Below are 16416 nucleotides of genomic sequence, written 5' to 3'. Positions count from 1 at the left end.
TCGGTTCAGGAGGCGGGGGGAGTTTTTGTGGCGAGGTTTGGAGACTTGGCACAGAGCCAGCTTCAAACCATATCACCTTTATCTGGTGTTTCCACCCACAACCAAGAGGTGATTGGGTGCCAGGGCAGTGTTCCCTGGAGGGCCAATCACCGCTTGTCTTGTTCGCTGCTGCTGAAAAATCACATACACACAACCACCAGAAGCTGTTGGCAATTCTGTCTGTGTCTGCTGTGTGAGGGTGGGAGAAGGCCAAGGGGTGGCAGGGCCTCTTTCTTTCCCCTCCAGGGGGAAGAGGGGCCCTGTGTCCCACAGCCTTGTCTAAGCCAGGGTTGGAGGCAGCATTGGAGTGAGTCTGTGTTTGTGACGGACGCGACTCACAAGCAACTGGTAAGCGAGAGAGAGAGAGAGAGGCAGGCCTTGCAGCCAAGCCCTCTTCTCCCCCCTCCTTTTGCAGTTAGTTGTAGAGGGGGGCTTTTTCCTTCCCTCCCACTGTGAGCGGAGGAGAGGCTCAGCATTGGAGCAGAGCTAAGTGGACGGGCTGAGTGCAGCTCGGTGCCAGGGAGAAAAAACCCAGGCAAAATTGGAGACGGGCCAGAGAGAGGCTCGGGGGGTGCCCTGCTGAGGTTTGACCGGGGGCATCCGAAAACTCGGAGGAGGAATCAATGTTCCAGGACACGTACATATGATAAGCTGACTGAACTACAGCAGCCTACAGAACCGAGGTACGATGAGAGAGATCACACAGCAGAAATGGCACAGACACAAAGAGAAAGGACTCAGAACTATCTTGGACTTCGTGAGGGAGAAAGAACTTCAGCAAACAGTTGGAGGTTGGTGGGGGGAGTGTTTCAGGTTCCCCGAACACTCCCACGAGAGAGAGACTGGATACCTATCAGCCTGAAAAGGCTTTTCCGGGACTAATTGAGGGAGAAGCTTTGAAGGGACTGATAGAAGTGTAATATATATATATATAATTACTTTTAGCTTGTATAGTATTTATTTGTGTAAATAAATGTATATTACTTCCCCTCTCCCCCTATAGAAGCCTCTGCCTGCAAGTTTTTTCTCTTCGGTGTTGTGATAAATTGTGGGAAGGGGTGGGGGAAGCCTGGAAAGTGGATTTTGGATTTCTAATGTGGCTCAAACTGCCACAGGTGAGAACTCCACACCTCAGTAACCTCACTTCTTTTACCATTTGTTTAAATTTTAACTCTTATTTTATACTCCAGCAACTGGTACAAATCATGGTCAGGAAACAGAAAATTACTTTCTCATTAAAAATTATTTTCCTATCCACTTTCTCATACCCCCAAAAAAAAAAATCCACAACAAACCCGTAGTGCTTCTGCCAGCCCCTGGCTGGCATTTTCTTTCTCCTTTCTTTTTAATTATTTTTCCCCAAAGAAAACATTCAGACATACAGCAACTATGTAATGAACTAATTTTCTCTCGTTATTTATCACTAAATAACAAAGATGACTAATTTCATTTTAGAAATAGCAATACTTAATACTTACCAACTATGCTGCTATGCCTTTAAAAAAAAGGGAAGGAAAGGGAAGATGGTTCTTAGTTGTAAGAATAATCAAACCTTGTAAAATTGGCCTAATAAATATTAGTATCAAAACACCAGCAAATCTTCATTATGTTAGGATTCTAGTTGTTACTGCAATTTTACTCACTTAGATTTAGTCGCTGTCTGGGAAGAAAATATAATTTCAGGAGCAAGAAAATAAACATTTATTCTGCTAATATAGTGATATAACCACAGGCTATAAGAGCTGTTCCTCTGAAATCAGCATACTAATGCTACAGCAAAAAGTAGTAAAATTGAGGTCAGATTTGCACCCCAAAAAATCCATAGTAATATTTAAATCAACAAAGAAAAAGAAAAAAAAAAATCAGTAAAGCACACACACATCCAAACTCTTCAGCCACAATGATTACAGTTGCTATTGAAATTATGCCACAGACCCAGAAAAGCTCATTGCAAATTAGCTGTCAGTCACAGGCACATTCTGTTCTCATGACTTACCTATCATGAATGCTTTGAACTCACAGAAAGGTCAATAAAACTAGTTCCATACACAAACCTTTAGTAAGACCAAAAACTAAACAAAAACTATTCTTTAATATACGGAACCAAATGAGACTAGAACTGCTACGTCGATATTACATGTCACCATAATTCTTCTTTTCCCTCCAGAAATACTGAGATGCATTATTACATCTTACTCTTAGAAATCAGGATTTGATCAGGCTTGTGATATGGAACATCACTCACTGTCTATTCAAATTAAGTTGCCAAGATCAGAAATACTGTGACTCTAAGCTTGACAAAATTGATTTTTTTTCCATATTGCACACAATATTCCTACATCTCCCTTGAAACTGTTGTCTGAAATAACACCTGCTATGTCTAGTATGAAAGTCTAACCATTAAATGATTTTGTATAACGTGACTGCTTTTCTTTACACTTCTGACTGATACTATTGTGGGGTTTTTTCTATTTCTCTGTGAAAGTGGTATTTGAGAGATATTTATATGACTACTACTTGCAGCCAGCCCTTAAAGCAGATCTGAACAGAGGAACACCCAAAAGCTGTGAGTAATACCTACAACAGTTTGCTATGCCAACAAGCACCAAAAGCCTGAGGTAATAATATCATGAAAATACTGGGATAGAAATGAACACTGTATTAATGTCTAAATGCCTTATAAGTTCCAAAGTTTATACAATAAATCATATCTATGTGGTTTGATGACTTTTCAAAGAAACTACTGGAAACTATTCAGAGCTGTGGAATAAAGGCAATAGAGCAAAGGGACACAGATTAAAGAACACAGAGCAAGTAAAATGGCCCAAGGTAGGGGGATTTATCACCTAGACTTTAACTCTGCATACTTGTTATAACTTTTACACATGGAGTCACTCATTAACTCTTATTTTTTATGAATAATTCAGAAGCAAGACATTTAATGAAGACTTAATTCCTTGAAGATAAGTTTGGAGGAAATGGCAGTGAAACCAAATGAGTTGCTCAAAACAGGAGAGCAAGGTCAGAAAGTTCAGCTCTTCATATTAATAAAAAAGTAGGAAGTAGAGTAATTAGTTTTAGAGCAATAAGAAAGCATTTAAATTCTGGAAGGCAGATATCACATTGCATGTTGTCAATACATTACAGTACAAGATCAATTACTATCAAATTCATTTCATATTCACTCTTGTACCATAAATAACTTGATATCAACACAATGATCTGATCTATAGCCTTCATTTGAATTAAACTGAATTCTTTTAATATTTACTGCTTTCTTTGGGAATGGCAAGTCTTCTTTGGTTTGTAGTTGTTGTTTTTTTTTTTTTAATTTCCAGTAAAATAAAAGCCTGATTTCCATGACTTGACAGCGTTTCCCTCAGTTGACATACATTGCATTTGGCTACTCTTATATGTTAGCACACTGCTTAGCAACAGAAGTTCTAGTTCGATACATATAAGTTTATTTTAGAAGATTCTCCTAAAATTAAATTTTTCAAAAAATACCAACTTGTTTGCTAAATGAAAAGACAAGATTTTTATGTCAGATTTCAATGATAAAAAAACCTTGAACTGTCAAGACCTAATTCAGCTCATGGACAACAACTATATACTGTAAGGCTATGAAATATGTTTATACACAGAAAAGGCTAAGTACAGTATTAAATGTATGTAACTTTGCAGAGTTTTTTTGTTTTTCAACTTCTTTTTCAGGCAAGAGTCAGTGTGTCCATGGCTATTAAGTCACCTGCATTTGTGTGACCGTCACAGGAAAAAAAGAACACACATAGCTTCTACTGTGTTCATAAAATTGCAGGAAAAGAACTATTAGAAATTTGCTTTATACTGTAATACCTTTGACCAAGATTCTGTATTCATTCTACCCATTTAGGTATCTGATGAACTGGGGGAAAAGAGACTTAAAAAAAAAAAAAGAGAAAGAAAAGGAAAAAAAATAAGAATTTCCAGCAGCAAAAAGTGTCTTGGAAGAGCAGAGATTTCTCTTAGCTGTTGGTTTTTCATTTACTCTCTTCATTGACCAACAGAGAAACAACAGACTTGAAGACACAGAGCAATGTCAACTGGTTTAAATCCACTGGTAAACTTTCAAAACAGGCAAAAAAATTCAATCCGTAAGCCAAGTGTGTTTCTTTCTTAGTTTACAGCTTATTCATACATAGTTATGGATTTTAAAGATTGTGTCCTTCATTCTTCTTTTTTCTCCTTCCTGAATTTCTTCTCTTTGGCTCTTCTCTTTAGTTCCATCTCCTTTTGCACAACATTTGCTGTAGATGCCTGTTATATTATCTCCTGTTTTCCCCAATCCTCTCAGTGCACAAAATGCCAAATGTCACCAAAAAAAGCCAATACTAAACCATTCCCAGTGTCAGCACAGTATCGTCTTTCTTGCATTATTCTTGTTTTACACATTTCTAGAGATTTGTGGACATTGAAACAATTCTTTAACCTAATTTTGGGTTTATGCAAACTCCACGTTAATTAAATTATTCTGGGTTATTTCTAAGATTCTTCACTTTTTTTTTTTTTTAATTTGTCCATTCTCTCTCAGATAATACAATATGTCTTTATAATTTATTTTGACCTTTTGGCATTCTTACTTTATTATCATTTTAATAATGCCATTAGCCATTCCATAACCTTTCCAGTTGCCTAGTATTCTCTATACATTGCTCACACCAGCCACCAGTGGTTACTAATTGCACTTCTGTATTCATTCTGTCTTCACAACAAAGGCATTTATAGCCATGTTGAACCAATGATTCCTCCTCAGACACTCACTTAACCTCTGTCCTTTCCAGCCATGACTTTCTCCCACTCAATGTCCCACAAAATGTGGTGCCAAAATGTAACAGTTTATATTCATTTTGGTTCATCACACTTACAAAACACTATTCACATTCAGGATGACAGAGGTAGGAAAAGAAACCTCACAACCCCCCTACATTAAGTAGTCTCTTTGTTATGTTCAGTGCAGGGGCATGAAGTCATGTTTTACTCTTAGTTACACTGTAAATTCAACACAATTCCTATAACTAACATGGGTTCACAGGCAGGTTAACAACTTCAACACACTCTGCACCCAAGAGTTCTGTCCAGCCTTCAGCTTGCCCAGAGTTAGACTTGCTGGAATAAAAGGGATTCTGACTATGGTTAAGAATTAAGTTTAGGAAATTTATCAATCTAAATCTTCCAGGCATCCTTTACATTATTCTTCTTCTGTTTGTCTACATAAACCTTTTCAACTACTGCACATTGTTAAAAGCATTCAGTAACTATGCCAGCTATGGTCTGGGTTCTGAGAGACCACCTAACATCGCCCTGTCACCTGGCATACGTAAGATAAAAGGATCTGAATCACGTATATATTGAGAAGCAGTTGGTTACTTCCCACCCTCACCTCCAACGTTTTACTCCTGGATCCCTGTCTTCAATATCTTTAATAGATATTGCAGAAGTTGATGCTTTTGCATAATTTTCAAATACTGTTAATACTTCATGCATTTCTTTACCAGGCTGCAGAATCACATTTCAGTGGAAAACACGGCGAGTATGAACATACCTAATGTGCTTCTTTCAAACACAGAATCACATGCTTGAGATTTTCTAAAGGACTCAAATTGCTAGAAATACAAACATCGGCTTTGAAACATAAATATATACTTCTAAGACTTTTTTTTTTCTTAATTCTATTCATGTATTAGGGCTTTATGCTGTAAAACAGAGATGTACATCCTCTGTGGGGTCATACTGAGTAAGTTTGAGACCTGTGTTTGAGTCCTGGCTCCCTCCAGTTAAATGTGGCTGAAATCAGAAAGTCTGCAGAAGTTATTAGGGATGGAAAAAAAACCTTCAGGATTTATATCAGGATTATTAAAACCTACTTCCCTAATGGAACAAGTTAAACATGGCAGGATTCAATTCTAATATTGTAACTGTGTAAATGGACATTTTTTCTTTAAATTATAATAATTTTTTCATATATCCTGCAAACTCCTCCCATACAGTTGGTAGAATCTTGCTGTAGGTAACAAGAGGAAACAACTGCACCAAAGCAGTCACTGGCAAGAAACACAAACAGGAAAAACACTCTGTTCTTCCTACAATGGTGAACAAGGGAAATTCAGCAGTAAAAGGTAAGCTGAATGGAATGCTATCACTTGCAGTTTTGTTTTTCTCTTCTCCTCCCTTTTTTTGGTTTTATAAACACATTTTTATTTAAAAAGGAGAAAAAAACCCCAAAACCAGAAATTATAAGCAAATTGCTTCTTGTGCATTTCCTAGGTCTTTCCTGGATGAGTACCCTTTGCTGAATTTGAACAGAAAAACAAAAGAAAAAACTTGAAAGGTTTTAACTAAAAGTCTCTGTTTTACTGCAGAATGCAAAAGAAAAATTTGAATGTGTATCTTTAAAATCAGTTTTTCTAAGCCAGGCATAGCCAAAGAAGTAAAGCAGTGCTCTAGTTACTAAATGAACCTGATTCCTAAATAAAACACATTGCAAGTGGCCACGCCAAACCTTGTTTACATTTGGTCACAGCACTGCCTTTAACTCAACTACTAAACCAGGTTAAACAAACCTACATCACATTTGACCGGTGTTTGTAAATACCTCTAACATGCACCACTTCAAATGCATATGGTTTAAAAAAGGTCTCTTCCAAACATGTCAGAAACAATTAAATATACATTTTATATTTAACATAAAATAGGATGGCAGACATAATCCAGTACATCAGCCTCTACAAGAGTCCAAGGGCATACCTTTAGTTCAGAAACTTCCTTGCTCCACTGTTGAATTCTCTTTGCTTTTAAAAGGACATAAGCACAGATAATTATATCCTTAATGCAAATTATATATTTAATAACAGATTAGATCACTCTTTTACACCTTCTATATGGAGACCTGCCATTCTTCATGTTAAAACACAACTCTGAGTCAAGTAAAACTTTACTTTCTTTGCTCTGTCTTCAAAGTCACTGCATTTCAGCCTATTCAACACAAATTGCAGGCCATTCACTTTGTGTCTCTATTAATAGCAGTTTAACCTAGTAAATTAGCTCTATGAGTTTAATGCTGCCCTCCACCTTCTAAATCAAGACATTGCACTAGTGCAGTCACATGCAACAACTGAATTTTCAAAATGCAGCATGCCAAATATGTTACTTCTCTAAAATCCTAAGAACAATATTTACTATTTGCAAAATGTTCTCTATTCTCTCAGTTTCAGCTTGCATTTTCTTTATCAACATTTTAAAATAAACATCTAAAATTTTTCAGGAAGTCAGAAGCGGGGTAGCCCAAAATTCACCGTCTGCTACAGCACAAGACAGACAATGCATGGCTTTCTCTTAAAACACTACGGAAATTAAACCTTTGGCAGTGCTGATGTTCAGTAAAGGGTTTGTTCCCAGATTGGTAACTGTTGTCTGCCCATCCAATCCCATCCTCTGTGCTCCAAAACCTCTCTTTAGTCACATGTGTACTTTGCAGATGCCTCCAGTTAGTTGCAAGTGTACAAGAGAGAAACAGTTTAGGAGTCCTCTTGTTCTGGTAAATCAGTCACAAAGCAGAGGGAAAGTTTCCACCTGGGCTGCACATTTATTTTGTGCATTACTTCACCACCCCTGCCTGTCCTTCATCCACATAGTACTTTTCTACTGCTCTGATTAACGTTCACTCTCTGGATGTTTTCATTGTAAGAAGATGTTCTAATCTGAAAACCATTTACTTCTGAATACACATGGCTGAATTACAGTGCCATCAGGAGAAGTGCAGCTCAGCTTCTCCTCTAAACATTTCATCAGGCTAAAACACTTCCTTGTAAATGCTCTGCACTTCAAACATTTATTACCAGGTTTCGGAGCAAAATTAAATTACCGTCATGGATATATTATGGTGATTAATAAAGTGTCACAAAAATACTAGTGAAAGTTAAACAGGTAACACAAGGATACCAGGGAACATAAACCCTCAAGTTCCAGTAGCGCTGTTTGCTTTGCCAGGTTACACATCCCGTAAGTTTGATGGAATGCATTGCACATTATGTATCAAACTACACAGTCAGGAAGAAACTTAACTTCTGAGGCCCTGGTTGGGATTTTAATTTTGCATTAACATTAAGTGAACAGTGGAAAAATGAGAATCCTATTTGTTTGAACTTCTAGTATTTACAGAGGTTCATGAAGACAGAGTTTTGAACAGGTGACAGCCACAAATGTCACTAAATCAGTCTCTGAAATATGAATAAAGGAGTCAGAGTCACAGGGAAGCCAGGAGTTAACCCAAGTTCTCTCCCTCTCAAAGAAGCCAAAGGGTCCTGTGTTTTCTCTGGAACATGAACGTTGTTGTGGCATCTTTATTCCCTACTGTCACGTGGGAAGCTCCAAGTCTTCCAAATGGAAAGCAGCAGAAATAGTTTCATAAGCAATTTAAATCCAGGTTGCTTTCTGTAGATTTTCATCTTGATTCTTTACTCACCCTCACACCTGACATCTCTCCACATAGACTTGCATGTTAAATGTCATTATACCCAGAGTTCTCACCTTCAGTTCAGCTGCCACTATTTCCTTAGCTCTCTTTTTCTATTAGCCCACAGGAAACGTTTGGATTTTTAACAAACAAAATCCGCACAAACAAGCAAAACCCCAAACAAAACCAAAAACACAAACAACTAAACAAATTCCAAAACAGTAAATTTCAAAAAGCACTCCTGTTTCTGAATCTTAAACAAATAAAGTCTCCCCTCTGAGCAGAAAATACAAGCTTAAGTGTTTTTGCTATAATGGGAAAAGCTCTTAAGATTGGAAAAGGCCTTGAAAACATTTAAATTTTGGACAAACATGTTTCCCGTTACAAGAGCTTCTGGGTCACAAACTAGTATAGGGCCAGACTTCTCATTTTTAGGAGAAATAAGTCATATTATGCTGTTAGCAACTCTTTTCAAGAGAACTCAGCCCCTTCAGAACCCATTTAGCTTCTAGCTGTTAAATTCCTGTCTTGTAAAAGGAATGTAAAATAAAATACAGTGTTGCTTGTGAACTGTTTCTAGACTGAAACAACAGATCAGTTACACAGATAAAATTTTCTTACTTCATCCCATTCTTGGATTTTTTCCTGCCATCCTAGTAGAGGTTTTCCACATTAACCTTCCTGTTAAGGAAGCCAGTATGGCATCAGACCTAATAATATTGCTCAGTACCAAGACAGTCAGAGCACAAATACATATGATGCAAAGATACAAGGTTTGTTCAGTCTTGTAAAGAGAAAAAGCTAAGGAATGATCTCATTACAGACTGCAACCACTTGAAAGCAAGTTAACACAAACTCCTCTCAGTAACAGATGGTGTAAGAAGAGAAAATAGCCACAAACTATGTCTTGAGAGATTCAGGCAGAATTCTATCCACCAGAAGCCTGTGAGGCACTGAAACAGGCTGCCTTGGAGGGGCTGAGGTATCTCCATCCTCAGAGGCTTCCCAGACTCTGTCATCCAAAACCATATCTGTTGACCTGGCAAAACCTTAACAATGGTCCTGCCCTGAGCAGGAGGTTGGATGGAGTAGATGACCTCCTGGCAACTCTTCTAAACACCTTTTTAATATTTCTCTGACAATCTGTATCTCTGATACTAAGATATGTTTCAGGACCAAATTTTAATAAAGATTCCAAGCGAAAAGTAGGTTCTGATGCAGCCTGGTTCATAGCCAACACTAACAATGTCACCTTCTCCCGTCAGTCATAACTTTTGGGTGACTTAACTTGAAACAGGTTAATTCAATACAATGTTTTTGTTGAAATCAATGAAGTCAAAAGAGGCACTAATTAAAGGATTAGTGGTCAAAATCTACCTGTAACATTCCAAGATAAACAATCCATATAGGTTATTAATTCCTACCTTTGCCTAGCTTTTCTTTTCAGAAAGCACAGCATATAAACGTTGACATCCAATTTAGGAACTAAGTTTCAGCTACTGTAAACAGAAACTTTCCTGTAGATTTAAAAGATTCACTTTGGGGTTAGGCTTTTATTTGGTTTAAAAACAAGACCATAAAGCGATTCCAGTTTTCTCCCTGGAGTCTAACTAAAATCAATTGTCAGGCTCTCGAGGAAGGATGGTGTTGACTGCCCCTACTTGTCTTATGCAACAAGGCACAAACCACATTGCAGCACAGCACTCATCCATTTATACTCGTGCTAACAGACAACCAGCAATCAGTCTGCATGTCTTAATTATCCTTTGGGGCCCCTGCAAACCCAACAGCTGGAAATAACGTTCCAGCCTGAGACACACATCGAGGAATAGCAGTTAGGCAGGAAAAACTAATCCACAGATGCAAGGGCCAAATGTCACAGAGTAAACTCCGAGATTTCATCACCATATTATGTAGAAGATAGTATCTACAAGCAGTGCAGAGAGCCCTTAACCCCAGCATATCCTTCACAGAGCTCAACCACTGATTAAAAGCAGAGTACGAACACAAGAAATGCATTTCACCATAACACCTTCCGCTCCAAACCAAACCAAGGACACCAAGAACAGAAATACTGGCCGCTTCCTACGGTCTGGGGTTGCACATACCCCCCAAGGGACCCACAGCAGCTGCCTGAAAGGTCGTGGTAAGTCTATCCGTGCGGGAGCCGGGTGGTGCGGGACAGCAGGGACGTGCGGGACACCGAAGGAACATCGCCACCTGCCGAGCTTTTTCCGAAACGCTGTCCTAAACACCCCACCGAGCTTATAACCCTCCCGGCAAGCGAGGGCTCCCAGCAGGATGGGAGGGGAGCAGAGGGGTGGGTGATGCCCCCCCGGGCACTCTCGTCCTCCAACGCAGCTCCCGGGCTGTGCCCGCTCCGCCCCGACGGGGCACCCGCTGGGTGTTTTGGGGCGACTCCACGACTGGGGATGCCCCGAGCCCCCGGAGAGGGGTCCCGATGAGGGAAAGGGATCCTGGAACAGTGGGAGCGAGGAAGGCGCTTTCTCTGTGCCCCCTGACACCCGCGGAGCGCAGGACGCTTCTCCCCGCTCCTCCTGCCCGTCCTGCTCCTCGCGTTCTCCGAAGCCGAACAGGAGGGTTCGCAAATCGCTTCCGAGAAGTTAAAGCATGCGAAAATTAGGAAATTAATTAACACGGTCCTCAGGCTGTTTTCACAAACAACTCAGACTGGGGGAGGGAGGAAATAAAGCGACATGTGTGTCTCCTGCCTTGGACCATCCTCCGTCTCGCTGTTTCAGCAAAAGCCATCAGTGCACTGACGCCTTTTAAAAGCACAATTTTACATCGTAGAAAATACTCTTCTGCACGGACGATCATTTCACACTGAATATATTGGATATATTTTCTTTCTCCCCCCCCCCCCCCCACAGATATCTAGACCAAACTACCCACCAAAACAATTTAGACTATAAATATAATGCACAACCCACAGCAAAGCTATCAGGAGAAAACATTTATGGGCACTTTTTAAGCAGAGACTGTAGTTACTTTTCTTGTGGGCTTGATGTTATAAAAACAGTCTTAAAATCGACTGTAGTGTACCCCTGTGATAAATAATGTTGCATTTCATGACAGCTATTGTATTTACTTTGTTCTGTTCAGGTTTATTCAAAAAATTGAGTACAAAAGAATAAAAATATGAAATAAGCGTTTCTTTACAGAAGGAAAAATACCTCATGGCAATGAGGCCATTTGAGAGAACTTCTCACAAATGGCCTGTCTTTATGCTGACAGAAATAAAATTCTGCCCATGAGGAGAATGATGTCGTTTCTAAGCTTTGAAAGATAAAAAGGAAAATTGGAAGCTGAAGTATCTGCACTTCCAACTTTAAATAAGATCTTTTTTTAACTCTTGGAATAGAAGCCAAAACTTGCTCTCTCTTTTTTCTTTTTAATTTTTTTTTTTTTGAAACCACAGCGAACTGATATCCAACCTTCAGCAACCCTATTACCAGTAAATAAAACGACTGATGAGGCTAATAAAATATGGGAGGCTGTCTGCATTTTTCATTATGGTACAAGGACATTGCCCTTATTGTACTCTTTTTTTTTTTGTTTTTCCAATTATTTTTTAATAGAAATCTCATAATTTGAAGTAACAGTAAAAAGGTGGGGGGAAGGCTTTCTCCCTCCCTTCAAAATCATCACTGAATAGAAACTAACACAGTATTTACTTTAGATCAAGTTAAAAGTTGTTTTAAAAATGTATCAAAACAGTACTGTTATGATCACATTGATTTTTTAACTGAATGCAATACAGACTACAATTATCAAAAGAACACATCTTAAGAATATGACATTTTAAAAAGACATTTCTTTCTGGTAATAATTCCTCACAAGACCAGACATACATAAAATTCTGAAGTCATATGCATAATCTTTTTATTTCATAGCTTGAAGTAATGCTTATCAGAAAGAGAGGGGAAAAGTACAGTACAAATAATTTTTTTTTGTTCAGATTTTATATAAAAGCGGCATCCAGTGATTGAAGAAACCACCACTGCATTCTGATTCAATGCTCTGAGTGTGAATGAAGAGATTTTAGTTCAAAAATTAGGCAGATTTTTAAATGTCTCTCTCCAAAGCAAAATCATTCACTTTATAGTAATACATTCAAATAGTTTATTATTGTAGGAAGAAAACAAAAAGTTGAAAAAATGAGAAACAGCACGTGCTTGATTACAGAAAACTGAAGGTGAAGGGGAAAAACTTAGGAAAGTTTTAGTAAAAGGGCTCTTTTTTTAACATCATCTCTTTCATTATTTTGAAAAAAAGGAGAATAAAGTGAAACAAAAATACTTTCTGTGCACCTCAAAAGCATATACTGCAGTGAATAAAAAAGAATATATTAACAAAAAAAATTTACTTTCCCAATCAGCCACTCAGTATAAGATGAAACAAAGTCTATGATTCACAAAACCTGAATCCCAAGTGGTTCGTTTGACTTTCCATCGTCAAAATAGTCTGTGCTTGCATTTCAGACCTGATACACAAGTCGTGAAAGGCAGGGCGACAGTAGAAAACACATGAAGTTAAGGAGACCAGAGCTCAGGCAAAACATAGATAAATCTTGATTTTAACAGAACACATTGTTTTAAGAAGTACTCAGGAAATTCCACTGCTAATGAATAGGAAAAAGAAAGTGTATAATAGCACAACATGCTCGTTTTCATTTTTAAAGCAAGGGCTTAATTTTATTTTACAAAGATATCTTTCAGTTTCATTCTTTTGGCTCGTGCCAATCGTTTGATATCATCTGCTTTACTTTGAAACTCATTTTCACAACCACACAGTGATTTCAGTAACACTGCCCACTTTCAATACAGCACCACTTAGAAGCTGACAAGTTTGGTGTCAGCCAAAAAATGAACACAGACTGAGATGTCAGTCAGCATCAAAAGAAAACTAAAATTAGGTGTTACAAAAATTTTTGTATTTGTTGGCCAGTTCTAAGTTTTTTTGACAGCTCGGCTGTCCTAAGATCCTGCAGTGGTGTGAAAATATGAGGCACGTGCAGGGAAGAGAACCTTTGTGTGTGCCCAGAGGGCAAGACTGAAGCAGGACAGTAGGAAACCCACTGGCATTAAGGACCTACAGAAAAAAACCCAAACCCTTCCATCACAGGATGCAATTAACAGCAAGACACAAAGGTGCAGGAAAACAAACCTCATTATTTACACCACTCATGGAAATACTTATTAATCTTCAAAATGTCTTCTATTCAAACAGAGAAACTTTCCATTCACAGTGGTCCGAGTGACTGATTCTTCAATGTCATTTATTTGAGGGCACCTTAATCAGAGCCAGGATACAACGCTGCACAAGTTTTCCTCTACCTTCATCTAGTCACAAGGGATATCCAAAAGCTTAAGTCAGACACTTCTGCAGTCACTGTGTCTATGATATCACACAAAAAAAGACCCAAAAATTTCTACAGTGCCACACATTATCCAGCTATTGAAACCAGAACAGATGAAGCCAAGGAGACTGCCAGTATCCTGGGTAGGCAGTAACAGACTCTAATGTGACAAACTACTTTCAGGCTTTTGAAATATAAGAAAGGAGGCATTTTCCTCACTTTCACTTGGATTTTTTTGATTCTAACCCAATTCTGGTTGATGGAAAAACTCTCATAAATCTCAGTCACGGAGGCTCTAGCCTTCCTAGCACTGCACAAACTATTACAGGAGCAGGGACTTATCCTTCTCTAATCCTTATGAATCGGTTTCCATTACCAAAATCATCATCATAATCAAATGATTATCAGGGGGACCACTGAGATAAAGTTATTCACACCAGATTTCAAAGTACTTCAGTGTACAGTCAGCAGCTCAAGTACACACCCAAAAGTTTAAGGTACTGAGTATGTCCAGCTCTCAAAGAAATCTGATGTTTCTGAAGAAACTTAGAGATAAAAAACTGTCGAGATCAAAGACAGTATCTTTATTTCCCAATCAGCGTCTTAAATTTTGCCTGCAGTTTTTTAACTTTGGTCATGTACTGAACACGTTGTGGTTGGGTATTTTTTTGTTAGGGTTGGTTTTGTTTTGGTTAGGGGTTTTTTTGACTTGTTTGGTTTCTTTTTTAACAATTATCTATTACATGACAGTAAAAAAACGCCAGAGCATTCTCTTCTCTAGCTACAAACAAAACAAGATAAGCATAATTTCTCTTTTACTTTTCTACTGACTATGTAAAAAAAAAATGCCACAAAATCTCAAGTCCATAAATTTGACTAATAAACACATAAAGACTGAGTCACAAGTTGGGTGACTGCAGAACGACAGACTGTGATTATTTGTCACAAATGTATTTTTTAATGTTACATATTTTATATTACATACTACATTACATCACAAATGCTTTGGGTTTTCTTTCAAAATTCCCAAGGAACGTGGAGAAAGAGTCAGACACTAAAAAACTACTAAAAACCAATACTAAAACCAATACAACTCCTCACATGAATATGCAGAGCAGGATTTAGACTGTACTCTTTCTGCCCTGTATGAATTATCCATCACGTTTCCATTGTACATTATTAAAGTGACTTGCTTTATCCTCCCAACCCCCCCATCTGTGCTGTAATTTATGGGAATTACGGTTAATGATCATTTGCGTTATGCTTAATCAGCATATCAATAATATGCTCAGCACACACTAAGTAGCTCTTCTTTCTTTCCCCTTTAATGAAACCTATAGAAGTGGAGCTGGTATTTGACTGATTGGCATTACAAAAAGGTTGCCTAGGCAGGTGCTGGGGATGGTAGGACAGGATAGAGGCCTTGTGGCTGCTGCCAATCAACAAAACCCACTATTATATTTTTTAATTCTGTTGCCTTGTTATCTAGAGGGGCTGATGCTTTGTACTTAGGGATTTGAACGAGCTTGACCAGATCAGTGTTACTGAGGCCAAGGCTGTGGCTGTGTGGGATGGTTCAAGGAGAGATCACATTCTTACAGGGTGATATTACTAACCACAGTTTAAAACACAGGGTTCTTATGTGGGATACAGAAACTTTTGAATACAAATGAGCTACAAATCTTAACATGAATATTCAGGAATTTCTGGACAGCTGTTATTATATATGCCCATTTTGAGGTTGACTTAAAAGAATAAAGAAGAACTCTTGAATGCTGAAAATGACAACCAATCAATTTGAGTCATTTTGCCAGAAATAAATTAATAGCATGTATTGATAGGATAAAATTATTAACCTAGTAAGAGGTTTAATAAACACTTCAGCTAAATTATTTTTTTAAAATTCTGTCACTGTATAGCCTTGCTATACAGACATTTATGAGAACACTGCTGCATGTTTGAGGAACTGGCACAACACCAATATTCTCATTTGTGAGTCACAGCCTCAAGTGCAGCTCTATTAGCTTTACCTTGTAAATCACCACCATGCTATTAGCAATCTTTCAATATGATGTGACATCTTTATTATAATGTTTTTCCACTGAAGTTTAAGTTCATATTTTAGTTAGCTCTGAGACAGACACAACCATATTTACCAGGTTTAATTAATTGACTATAAATAAAGGGCTGTAGAAAGAAGGCGCCCCTTTCACACAACGTTCAAGTTGTCACCATTTCAGAGCAAAATGCCAATTTGGACAGGATAAACATTACTATTTCTATGCTTTACATTTATATTTCAATATGTAAGCTTAAAATTTCACAGTATTTTGAAGACTACAGTTTAGAGATTCAGTTCTTTTACAAAAACAGTGACAGCATATGACCTATATTAATTTACTACTAGGCATTTTTTAACTAAGAATTTCCTTAACTTGTAAGAACATCAGTACAATTCCATGATTTAGTCTGACTTCAATATCCATGGGTATTGCAGTAAACA

At 38.0% G+C, this 16416-nt stretch overlaps 1 protein-coding gene across 2 annotated transcripts in view; it reads right to left on the bottom strand.

The window, feature by feature from the left end:
• Nucleotides 1-16416, bottom strand: part of EPHA3 (EPH receptor A3) — a 205013-nt gene that overhangs the window by 170708 nt on the left and 17889 nt on the right. The window lies entirely within an intron of this gene.

This window comes from Corapipo altera, unplaced genomic scaffold, assembly GCF_003945725.1.
Source record: "Corapipo altera isolate COAL_440 unplaced genomic scaffold, ASM394572v1 74, whole genome shotgun sequence".
NCBI classification, from domain to species: domain Eukaryota; kingdom Metazoa; phylum Chordata; class Aves; order Passeriformes; family Pipridae; genus Corapipo; species Corapipo altera.
The sequence above is the reverse complement of the archived record's forward strand: the minus strand, read 5'-3'. Positions and strand labels throughout refer to the sequence as shown.